Here is a 10827-nt window from a genome sequence, read left to right as displayed (position 1 = left end):
TATTGAGTCCATGTGCTGCAACTACTGAAGCCCATGCGCCTAGAGCCCGTGCTCTGCAACAAGAGAGGCCATTGCAATGAGAAGCCCGCGCATCACAATGAAGAGTAGCTCCCACTTGCCGCAACTAAAGAAAGCCCGTGTGCAGCAACGAAGACCCAACACAGCCAATAAAATAAATAAACAAATTAATTAATTAATTAATTTTTTAAAAAGTGGGAAGTAAAACAATAATGAAATACCACTGCACACCTATTAAAATGGCCAAAACCCAGAACATTTTTAAAACACCAAATGTTGGTGAGAATCTGGATACATTGCTGATGGGAAAGCAAAATGTAACAGCCACTGTGAAAGACAGTTTGGCAGTTTCTTACAAACCTAAACATACTCTTACCATACAATCCAACAATCATGTTACACAAAAGGAGTTGAAAACATGTCTACATGAAAACCTGCACATAGATGTTCATAGCAGCTTTATTCCTAATTGCCAAAACTTGGAAGCAACCAAGATGTCCTTCAGTAGGTGAATGGGTAAATAAATTGTGTTCGATCCAGACAATGGAATATTATTCAATGCTAAAAAGAAACAAGCTATAGAGCCATGAAAAGACATGGAGAAAACTTAAATGCATGTTACTACATGAAAGAAACCAATCTGAAAAGGCTACATGATGTATGTTTCCCACTACATGACATTCTGGAAAAGGCAAAATCATGGAAACAGTGAAAAGACCAATGGTTGCCAGGGGTTTGGTGGGGCAGGGTGAGGATAAACAGGCTGAGCTCGGGACTTTTAGGGGCAGTGAAAATACTTCGTATGATACCATAATAATGGATACATGTCATTATACCCATGTAATGCACAACACCACGGGTTAACCATAACGTTAAACTATGTACTATGGTGATTGTGATGTGTCAGTGTGGGCTCATCAACGGTAACTAATGCATCCTTCTGGTGGGGGGTGTTGATAACAGAGGAGGCTATGCATAGGCAGAGGCAGGAGATATATTGGGACATCTCTGTACCTTCCCTTCAATTTAGCTGTAAACCTAAAATTGCTCTAAAAAAAATTGTTTTAAAAAAATTTTAGGGGGTGGAGGTAGGGAGAGACTCAATGGAGTGTGTGGTACTGGTCTAGCCCCATGCCGCGTCATAGTGTGGCAGACACAGTGCACGTAGAGCAAGGGCTGTCTGCCCTTAAGAAAATGCTCTTTGCTTGAAAAAAGCAAGCCAGTAGCTTCAGATTAAGCTGGCCTTAGGCTGCTGCCTGTAACCAGGCTTAGAAAGAGAGCCTTGGCTTCCCCCAAATCACACACCCTCAGCCTCCTTCCCAGGTTATTACCAGTGTCGTCAAATCGTTGGTGGGGCAACCGCACAGCACTGCCTTGGGGTTAAAGGGGCTCCTTTGCCAAATGCTATAATTGATGCATCAGTCTTCCTCCTGAGAAACTGATTGTTATTATTTTTCGTTACTTGATAACAATCATACCAAGAAAAAAACTTCTAACCTCAACTGTAGAAACATACCAACACTGTATTTTCTAGAGAAAGCAAATTTCACCTGATGAATTATACTTCCTTGCACAGATCTATAAGTGGTGCCCTCATATTTTTCTAATTTGTCTTTCTCATTCTTGTTTCACTTCCTCCTCAGTGATACAAGTGGCCAAGTGGTACCATTGCTCATTATTTACATGCAAACCAGGGCTCCAGGGTTATAGTCCTCTATTCTCTGGAGGAAATGAGGTCGATGTTCTCTTTTGCCAGATGCATATATTATTGACCTAGTGGACCTCGTAGCCTTAAGGGCCTCATGGTCTGCCCTCCCTGTAAATGTACCCTGGGCATTGTAGCAACATATACCATATATCATCATAATGTAAAAACAACCTCAGGGACTGAAGAATTACTTTCCCTGGCTTTCCTCTAATTCCTCCTGACTATGTGGGCGTGGAACTCAGCACAAGCACAGTCTGGGAGGATCAGTGAGAGGCGGAGGCAAGGCAGAAGGAATCCCATTTTACAGACAGCAAAACCAAGCCTCTAAAATTGGGACAACCTCATCCATAGAGGTAAACAACCTACCTCCCTAGACATTTTTAGAATCTACACATTTTTCTCTCTTTTTAAAATTTACAAGTAGTAAACAATGTGCAGCCTACGGCACTCTTTCATTGTGGTTGCCAAGTGAAAATCATCTTCTTTCATTTTTCAAGTATAAGATAATATGCGATCACAAGAGAAAAATCAGAAAAATACAGCAAAGCAGAAAGAACTGAAAGAAATCCATAATCCCATACACACAGGGAAGAGATACTTATTTTGTCTATATAATTTCTTCAATATCCTTTTATTTCATTCATTCATTCATTTTACAAAGGTGTTTTAAGCTACTAAAACGTGCCAGGTGCTCAGCAGGTGTTAGATACAAAGTCATCAAAATATGGTTCCTGCCCTAAAAGAGATCAACCTAATGGAGACAGAGAACTAAACAAGCAGTTTCACTCAAAGCTTTTCTGTATATATAGGTATCCTTGTACATACATGGAAATATTCTTCACAAAAAACAGAATCACATCATAAATGCTATTAACCTGATTTTTGGCCTGATACATCAGGAAAAAAAATTCATATCAATAGTCCTTTCATGACAGCAAAACCAAACTAAACCTAACAAGAATTGTGCAAAACCTACGTGGAAAAAACCAAATAATTTTTACTGAAGATTATTAAAATAAGAATTTCTAAAAATCAAGGTATAAACCATATGCAATGACTCAATGCTGTCAGACTATGATTCTCTACAAATTAATCCATGTATTTGATACAATCCCAAACAAAATCCACATAGATTTTGTTATGAACTTGTTAATATTCTCAAATTCATCTAGAAGTGTAAATGCCAAGAAAAAAAAATTTGTATGAAGAGCAATTGGGAGTACTTTGCCTGCAAATACCAAAATATGGTTTAAGATATCAGCAGTCAAACAATATAGTATTGACATAATACTATGAGAGATGAATGGAATAGGACAGAAATTCTAGGAACAACTCAAATAAAATTTGGTTTTAATTTGGCATTTCAAATTAAAGAGGAAGTAATAATGGAGTTTTTGATAGACACTGTTGGAATAATTACCTATTGTTTTGAAAAAGAATCTTACACTTAACTCAAAATATTTAATAACCCACAACTAATGTAAGGTGATTTAAAGATTCAAAACAATAAAAAGTATTATAAATATAATAGAAGAAAATATGATTTAAAAATTTAATACTTTTTAGATACAAAAAGCATTCTTAGGCAAATCTAGTAGACATAAAGAAAAAAAATTGATTTAACTGTGCATTAAGCTTCTCTCCAGCAAAAGACACTACAAAGTTTAAAAAGAAGCCTCAGGAGCTTCTCTGGTGGTACAGTGGTTAGGAATCTGCCTGCCAATACAGGGGACATGGATTCTTGCCCTGGTCCGGGAATATCCCACATGCCACAGAGCAGCTAAGCCTGTATGCTACAACTACCGAGCCTGCACTCCAGAGCTTGCGAGACACAACTATTGAGCCCATGTGCCACAACTGCTGAAGCCCATGCGCCTAGATCCCGTGCTCCACAACAAGAGAAGCCACCTCAATGATAAGCCCAGACACTGCAACAAAGAGTAGCCCCCGCTCTTGGCAACTAGAGAAAGCCCATGTGCAGCAATTAAGACCCAACGCAGCCAATAAATAAATAAATAAATAAATAAATAAATTTATTTTTAAAAAAAGCAGCCTTGAAATTAAAATACTTGCAATATTTTTAACAGATTAAAGATTAATATGCAGAATATATAATAATCTCCTACAAAGAATCAGGAAAAGACAAAATACTTATTATAAGAGCAAACAAAGAACATGAAGGGGCAATTCAGAGAAGAAATATAAATAGCCAATATATATATGAAAAATTATTAAACCTCTCTAATGTTCAGGGAAATGCAAATTTAAATAAATATTATATTTCACTTATTAAATTGATGAAAATTAAATATTTTAACCTCTAGTTTTGAAAAGTGTGAGGAAAAAGATGCTTTTAAACTGCTTGTTGGGAATGTGAATCAGCATAGCTTTAGTGAGCATGATTTAGGAATATTATCTAAAATTTTTAAATGTGCAAACCGTTGACACCAGTTCTTCTAGAAATAAATCTTATAGAAATGCTTTTTATTAAATGAGCCAAGCTTTGCTTGGAACAGTTCACTTTGCTAAATGTCCTTTAGCAGGGAACTGGTGGACCTATAAACTGTATCAGTCAGCAATAGCTGCTTAACAAATCACCTCTAAAACTCAGTTTCTTGAAACAACAATCACCTATTCTCACTCTTGTGTCTGTGGGTTGGCTGGAAATTGACTAACCTAGGCTAGGCACTGCTGGGTGGCTTTGCTTTAAGATTCAAGGCCAGGGACTTCCCTGGCAGTCCAGTGGTTAAGACTCAGAGCTTTCACTGCCAGGTCCAGGTTCAATCCCTGGTCAAGGAACTAAAATCCCACATGCTGCACGGTGTGGGGGAAAAAAAGATTCAGGGCCAGCTAGACTGGGCTCTTAACTATGGGTTGGACTGATGTCTGCACACAAGTTTTATTTTGGTTCTTTGAAAAGATCAGCAAAATTGATAAACATCTAGCTATCCTAACCAAGATAAAAAGAGAGAAATGGACAAATTCCTTGAAAAATACAACTTGCCAAAATTAACACAAGATATAACAAAATCTGAACAGTCCTACACATCTATTTTATTGAAATTGAATTGGTAGTTAAATACCAACCAGTGAAAACTACGGGCCCAAGTGGCTTCACTGGTGAATTCTATTACACTTTCAAGGAAGAAATAGCACCAATCTTACACAAACCCTTTCAAAAATTATAGAAAGAAGTTAACACTTCCCAATTAATTTTATAAAATCAGCAGAATCTAATGCCAAAAATCTGACAAAGATATTTAACATTTAAACATCAATCAGTGTAATTCATGATATTAACAGAATAAAGCAAAAAAACCAAATGATCATTTTAATAAAAGTAGAAAAAGCATTTGGAAAAATTTCACATCTACTTGTGATTTAAAAAAAACTTTCAGTAAACTGGAAATAAAGGATAACTTTCTCAATCTGATCAAAGACACCTGCAAAAAGCCTACAGCTAAAATCATCCTTAATGGTGAAATAGCAAATGCTTTCTCCCAAAATTAGGGACAAGGTAAGAATGCTGCCTCCTCCCACTTTGATTCAGTATTGTACTGGTAGTTCTTGCCATTGCAATAGATGATAAACAAATTTAAAAAGAGTAAAATGAAATACAATTGAAATAAAATATGATGTAAAATACAATATATAAATACTGGAAAGGAGGAATAAAACAATCTTCTTTTGAAATTACCTTATTGTTTACATAAAATATTCTAAAGAATATATAAAACAACTGCTAGGACTAATAAGGGAATTTAGTAAGGTCAAAAGATATAATGATAACATAAAAATCAATTATATTTTGAGATACTAGAAACAATTAAAAAATGAAAATTTTAAATGGCTTCAATAAACAAAATATACTTTGGAGTAAAGATAACAAAAGACAATGAAGTCTTCTACGCTGAAAACTACAGAACATTGATGTACTACAGATAATACCACGTCTGCACGGAATGTTTTAATACTGTTAAAATGTCAATTCTCCCAAACTTATCTATAGATTCAAAGCAATCCCAATAAAAATTCCAACAGGACTTTTTGTGGAAATTGGCAAGCTAATTCTAAAACATATATGGAAATGTAAATAATTGCAATATAATTTTTAATAACTTTTTTAAATGTAAACAAAATTGGAGGATCTGCCCTACCTGATTTCAAGTCACACTATAACCTGCAGCAATCAGAACAGGGAGGTATTGGCAAAAGGATGAAAAATGGAACAGAAGAATCCAGAAAAAGACCTACACATATATCTTAAATTGCTTTTATTTATTTATTTATTTATTTATTTATTTATTTATTTATTTTATTGGCTGTGTTGCATCTTCATTGCTGCACACAGGCTTTCTCTGGCTATGGCAAGCGGGGGCTACTCTTCGTTGTGGTGCCTGGGCTTCTCATTGTGGTGGCTTCTCTTGTTGCAGAGCATGGGCTCTAGGCACATGGGCTTGAGTAGTTGCAACAAGTGGGATCAGTAGCTGTGACTCACGGGCTCTAGAGTTCAGGCTCAGTAGTTGTGGCCCAGGGGCTTAGTTGCTCCGTGGCAAGTGGGATCTTCCCCGACCAGGGATTGAACCTGAGTGCCCTGCATTAGTGGGAGGATTCTTAACCACTGCTCCACCAGGGAAGTCCCTTCAATTTCTTTTTGACAATGATCACAAGGCAATTCAGTAAGGAAAAAGAAAGTTTTCAACAAATTGAACTACTGGGCATCCATAAGAAAACAAGCACATTGACCATTAACTCACATCCTGCACAAAATGAACTTGAAATGGATCACAAACTAACTGTAAGATTAGGGTTTTTATTGTTTACAAAAATTGTAGAAGAAAACATTAGAAGAAAATCTTGGGGTAGTCAAAGATTTTTAGAATACAAAAAAGCATGAACCACAAAAGAAAAAAAAGATAATCTTCACTATTTTATCATAATAAAAAAATTTTGCTCATGGGAAGTCACTCCAACAAAATAAAAAGTAAGACACACTGGGAGAAAATGTTCATAATACATATATCTCACAAAGTACTTAAACCTAGAATACATAAAGAGTCCTTACAATCAGACATAAGAGGATAAAAAACTCAACCAAAAGAAAAGGGGGGTGGTGCTAAATATTTGAACACTTTATAAAAGAAAATATACAAATGGCCAATGATCACGTGAAAAGATGTTTAACATCATTCATCATCAGGGAAATGCAAATTCAAGCTACAGTAATATACCAATACATATTCATCAGAATGGCTAAAATCAAAAAGATTGACAATACAAAGTGTTGGCAAGGATATGGAACAAATGGAACGTTCATATACTGCTGGTGGGAATATAAAGTGATAAAACCACTTAAAAAACTGGCTTTTTTTTTTGGCGGGGGGTGGGAGGGGTGGGACGGAGTAGAGCTAAACATATACCTACCATGCAACTCAGTCATTCCACTTCTGGTATCTTCCCAAGAGAAATTGAAAGGTATATCCTGTGGTAGGCAGAATGGCTTCCAAAGATCTCCGGAACTTGTAAATAGGGTAAAGGGGTTTTACATATGTAATTAGGGAGAATATCCTAAGTATACAGGTGGGACAAATCTAATCACATGAGCTCTTAAAAGCAGAGAACTTTCTCCAGTTGGAGGCAGCAAAGATGCAGCATGGAAAGAAGGCAAACAGATTCTGAGCATAAAAAAGAGTTTACAGGCCTTTGATGCTCTGAGATGTAGATGGCTATGTGCAAGGTCAAGAGGGCAGTCTCTAAGAGCAAAGAGTGTCCCAGGCTGGGAGCTAGCAAGGAAATGAGGACCTCAGTCCTACAGCTACAGGAGATGAATTAGGCCACTAAGGAAGTGAATGAACTTGGAAAAGGACTCTTTTCAAATAAGAGACAAAGATGTCCAACACCTTGATTTCAGCTTTATAAAACTCTAAGTAGAGGATCAGTTAAGCCATGCTGTACCCAGACTTCTGACCTACAGAACTGTGAGGTCATAAATGAGTATGGTTTTAAGCACTAAATTTGTGGTAATTTGTTACAACAGTAATAGAAAACTAATGGATGTCCCCACAAAGACTCATACACAAGTGGTCATTGTTTATGCATAATAGTAGAAAACAACATAAATGAAAAAACAGGTGAACTGATGAACAAAATGTGGCATATCCATGCAATGGAAAACTACTTGGTAATAAATACGAACAAATCATGTGATAAGTATTAAAACAATTATGCTGAGTGGAAGACGCCAGACACAAAGGAATGCGTACTACGTGATTCCACGTGCATGAAATCTAGACCATGCAAACTAATCTTTAGTAACAGAAAGTAGATCAGTGGTTGCTGTGGCCAGGGGCAGAGGGAGGGAGGGATTGCACAGGGTCATGAGGAAACCTTTGTGGGTGATGGAAAAATTCTGTATCTCAATCATGGTGCTGCTTTCGGGGGAGCATACATCTGCCAAACTCATTGAAGTGTACACTTCAAATGGGTGCAGCTGTTTGAATGGAAATTGTACCTCAATTAAATTGATTAAAACAAATAGAATTCAGAGGCATTGAGGGGTGTCTTTTAGGAGTTTTTAAAAGAATGGCATAAAAATTTGACGGAATGACTTTCCCTTCGCTTTTGATTGGAGTTACACTAAATTTGTAGACGAATCTGAGGGAAATGGCCATAATTTCGATAGCAAGTTTTTCCATGTAGGGACATAGTAGGTCTTTCTCTATGCTCTGAGGCAGTTGAAACAGCATTACCTGTCCTTAAGAATTTGATGGGGTTCACCCAAAAAATAATCTGGGCTGAGTGCCGGGGGAGGGGGTGGTGTCGGTGTCCGCGAGGGGCAGGCGTGCTTTCACTGTTAAGAAGGGTGGACTTTGGTTTTAAACACCAGTTATTCTCAGTCACCGTTTAGCTTTTTACCATTTTCCAAATAATCTCAAGGTGAGTGGGCGCCACTTAGTTTTAGGTTATGCACTCCTTTCAATCAAAAGTTTACAAGCACAGACCTTTCCGGGAACGCTGTTGAGGGCCACCCCCTATCTTCTCAGCCCGTCTCCGATTCCCCTACAGCTGTGGTGGGCACTCTCACACAAGCAACTGCATCCCTACCAGCATTGGCTCCTCTCTGCTTTTTAGGCTAAAGGCTTTTTCTGCACCACAGAAGCGTGCTTGGCCAGCTTGCAGGGCAGCTTGGAAATGTCAGGGAGTTATCCCAAGGGCAACTCTCACCTAATGAAGGAAAGAAGGTAAGTATTCCAGCTTCTCCGTCCCTTGGTGGGACAACCTGAACACCTTCTACGTGATACCTCAGAAGGCCTCTGAGGGAGTGAGGAAGCCCTCACCTATGCACCCCTCTCTGTCTCCCTCCCCCTTCACCACCCTGCTGCTTTTCCCAAATACCTCCCAAATAAATGACCTGCACCCAAATCCTTGTCTTAGGGTCTGCTGTATACTATGGTATTATTTCAATGTGCTTATAATAAAATATACACAAAATACACATTTATAAGGGTAAGATAGAGATAAAATAAACAGTATCTTAAATAACTTATTTATTAACAACACAATCTTTATGCTCTCACCCAAATATTAATTATGATATTCTTAGTAAGTGGCAGTGTGATTAAATGTGCTTCATTTATTTTTTAAAATCTTGATTAACACTTTGTGATGCAGCAATTTGGAAGCCTGGTTCTGAGTTCATTTTGTCTCGATACTTGGTTTAATGGTTTTGATAACTAAAAAAGGCACTTCAGAACGTTATATGGATCCGAATGGAGAATGGGTATCACTAAATTACATGTTCACTTTCCAGTCCCATCCAGCAACCGTGCAAATGTGTTTGTTAAAATCTGACCAGCAAATGCTGGTCCTCCTGATGTCGGTCAGTGCTCCTGTTCACGGAACGGGAAGAGTTGCATTTTTATGTTTTCAACTAATAGGATGAAAACCCATGGAAATTATGCACTGTGGGAGACTTTAAGTCTGATTAGACAGGGGTACGTATTTGCCAAAACTTGTTGACTCTAAGCTTCAAAATAGGTGCCTTTTAAGGTGATTTGATACTGCTTTTCAGGTAACTGAAAACTGCAGATAACTGAAAATTCAGGTAACTTGATGGTGCCCTGATGGCTAACAGATAAGCTTCAGGATGTGCCCACATGAAATCCTTGGGGGCCAAAGCCTCCAGGAAAATTCAGGCAATCGCCTCTATGGTTCTCTCCCGTCTTGAGTGAAGCAGAGTTGTTCTGCTTTTGGGCCTGGGAGGCCTTGCAAAGTAGAGATAAAGCTAGGCTGTTTGGAGCCTAGGGCAGAAATAAGTCATCTGTCAGGTGTGTCTCCCGCACAGATGCTTCCTTTCTGTGGTGTCAGCCTGACCTGACCCTGGGCCCTGCCTCTCCTTCTGCCAAAGCCCTCAGGTGGGAGAGGCCAGATGCCTGGGCTGCATTGTGAATGGATAGAGGCCTGCCAAGAGGAAGGCGCGAGGTGATACCATAGTATCACCATCACCATTGCTACAGTGCAGGCTCTCCAGCCCCGCCAAATGCAGCTCTGAAGATGGCACCTTCTCTCCCCCACCTCCCCACCTCCTCCCCTTCAGCCTCCTAGCAAGGAGAAGGGAGCCTTCCTTGAGGAAACGGGGTGCCACTCCAGCTGCAGGAGAAATTGCTCCTTGGTCTCATCAATTCAGGCTCTGTTCTTCTTGACAAAAATGAAAGCATCATCCTAGGCCTGATTGCGTGCAGGAAGAAGACAGGCTGGGGTCTAAGCATCAGCTTTGGACCTTACAAGGCTGGAAGCACTGGTTGGAGAGCTGGTTGGCCTGCGTTGTCTAAACCTTATGGGTTAGCGATTATTATGTCCATGTCACAGATGAGGGCATGGAAGCCAAGCTGCTTACCTGAAACTCACAGCAGTTGTGCCTCTTACAGGAGCCCAATCATGAGAGAAAGGAGTGATTTGATGATGGATGGAATAATGTGATGATAGGATGGGTTTAAAATGGCTAGAAAATGCACATGGACATCCAGCAACGGGGGAGGTACAAATTAATCAAACATGAATACACGTGAGAAAAAAATTAAGTCCAAGTGTTGGATAGGGTG

Source organism: Hippopotamus amphibius, chromosome 16, assembly GCF_030028045.1.
Source record: "Hippopotamus amphibius kiboko isolate mHipAmp2 chromosome 16, mHipAmp2.hap2, whole genome shotgun sequence".
Lineage (NCBI taxonomy): Eukaryota > Metazoa > Chordata > Mammalia > Artiodactyla > Hippopotamidae > Hippopotamus > Hippopotamus amphibius.
Note: the sequence above shows the minus strand (reverse complement) of the source record.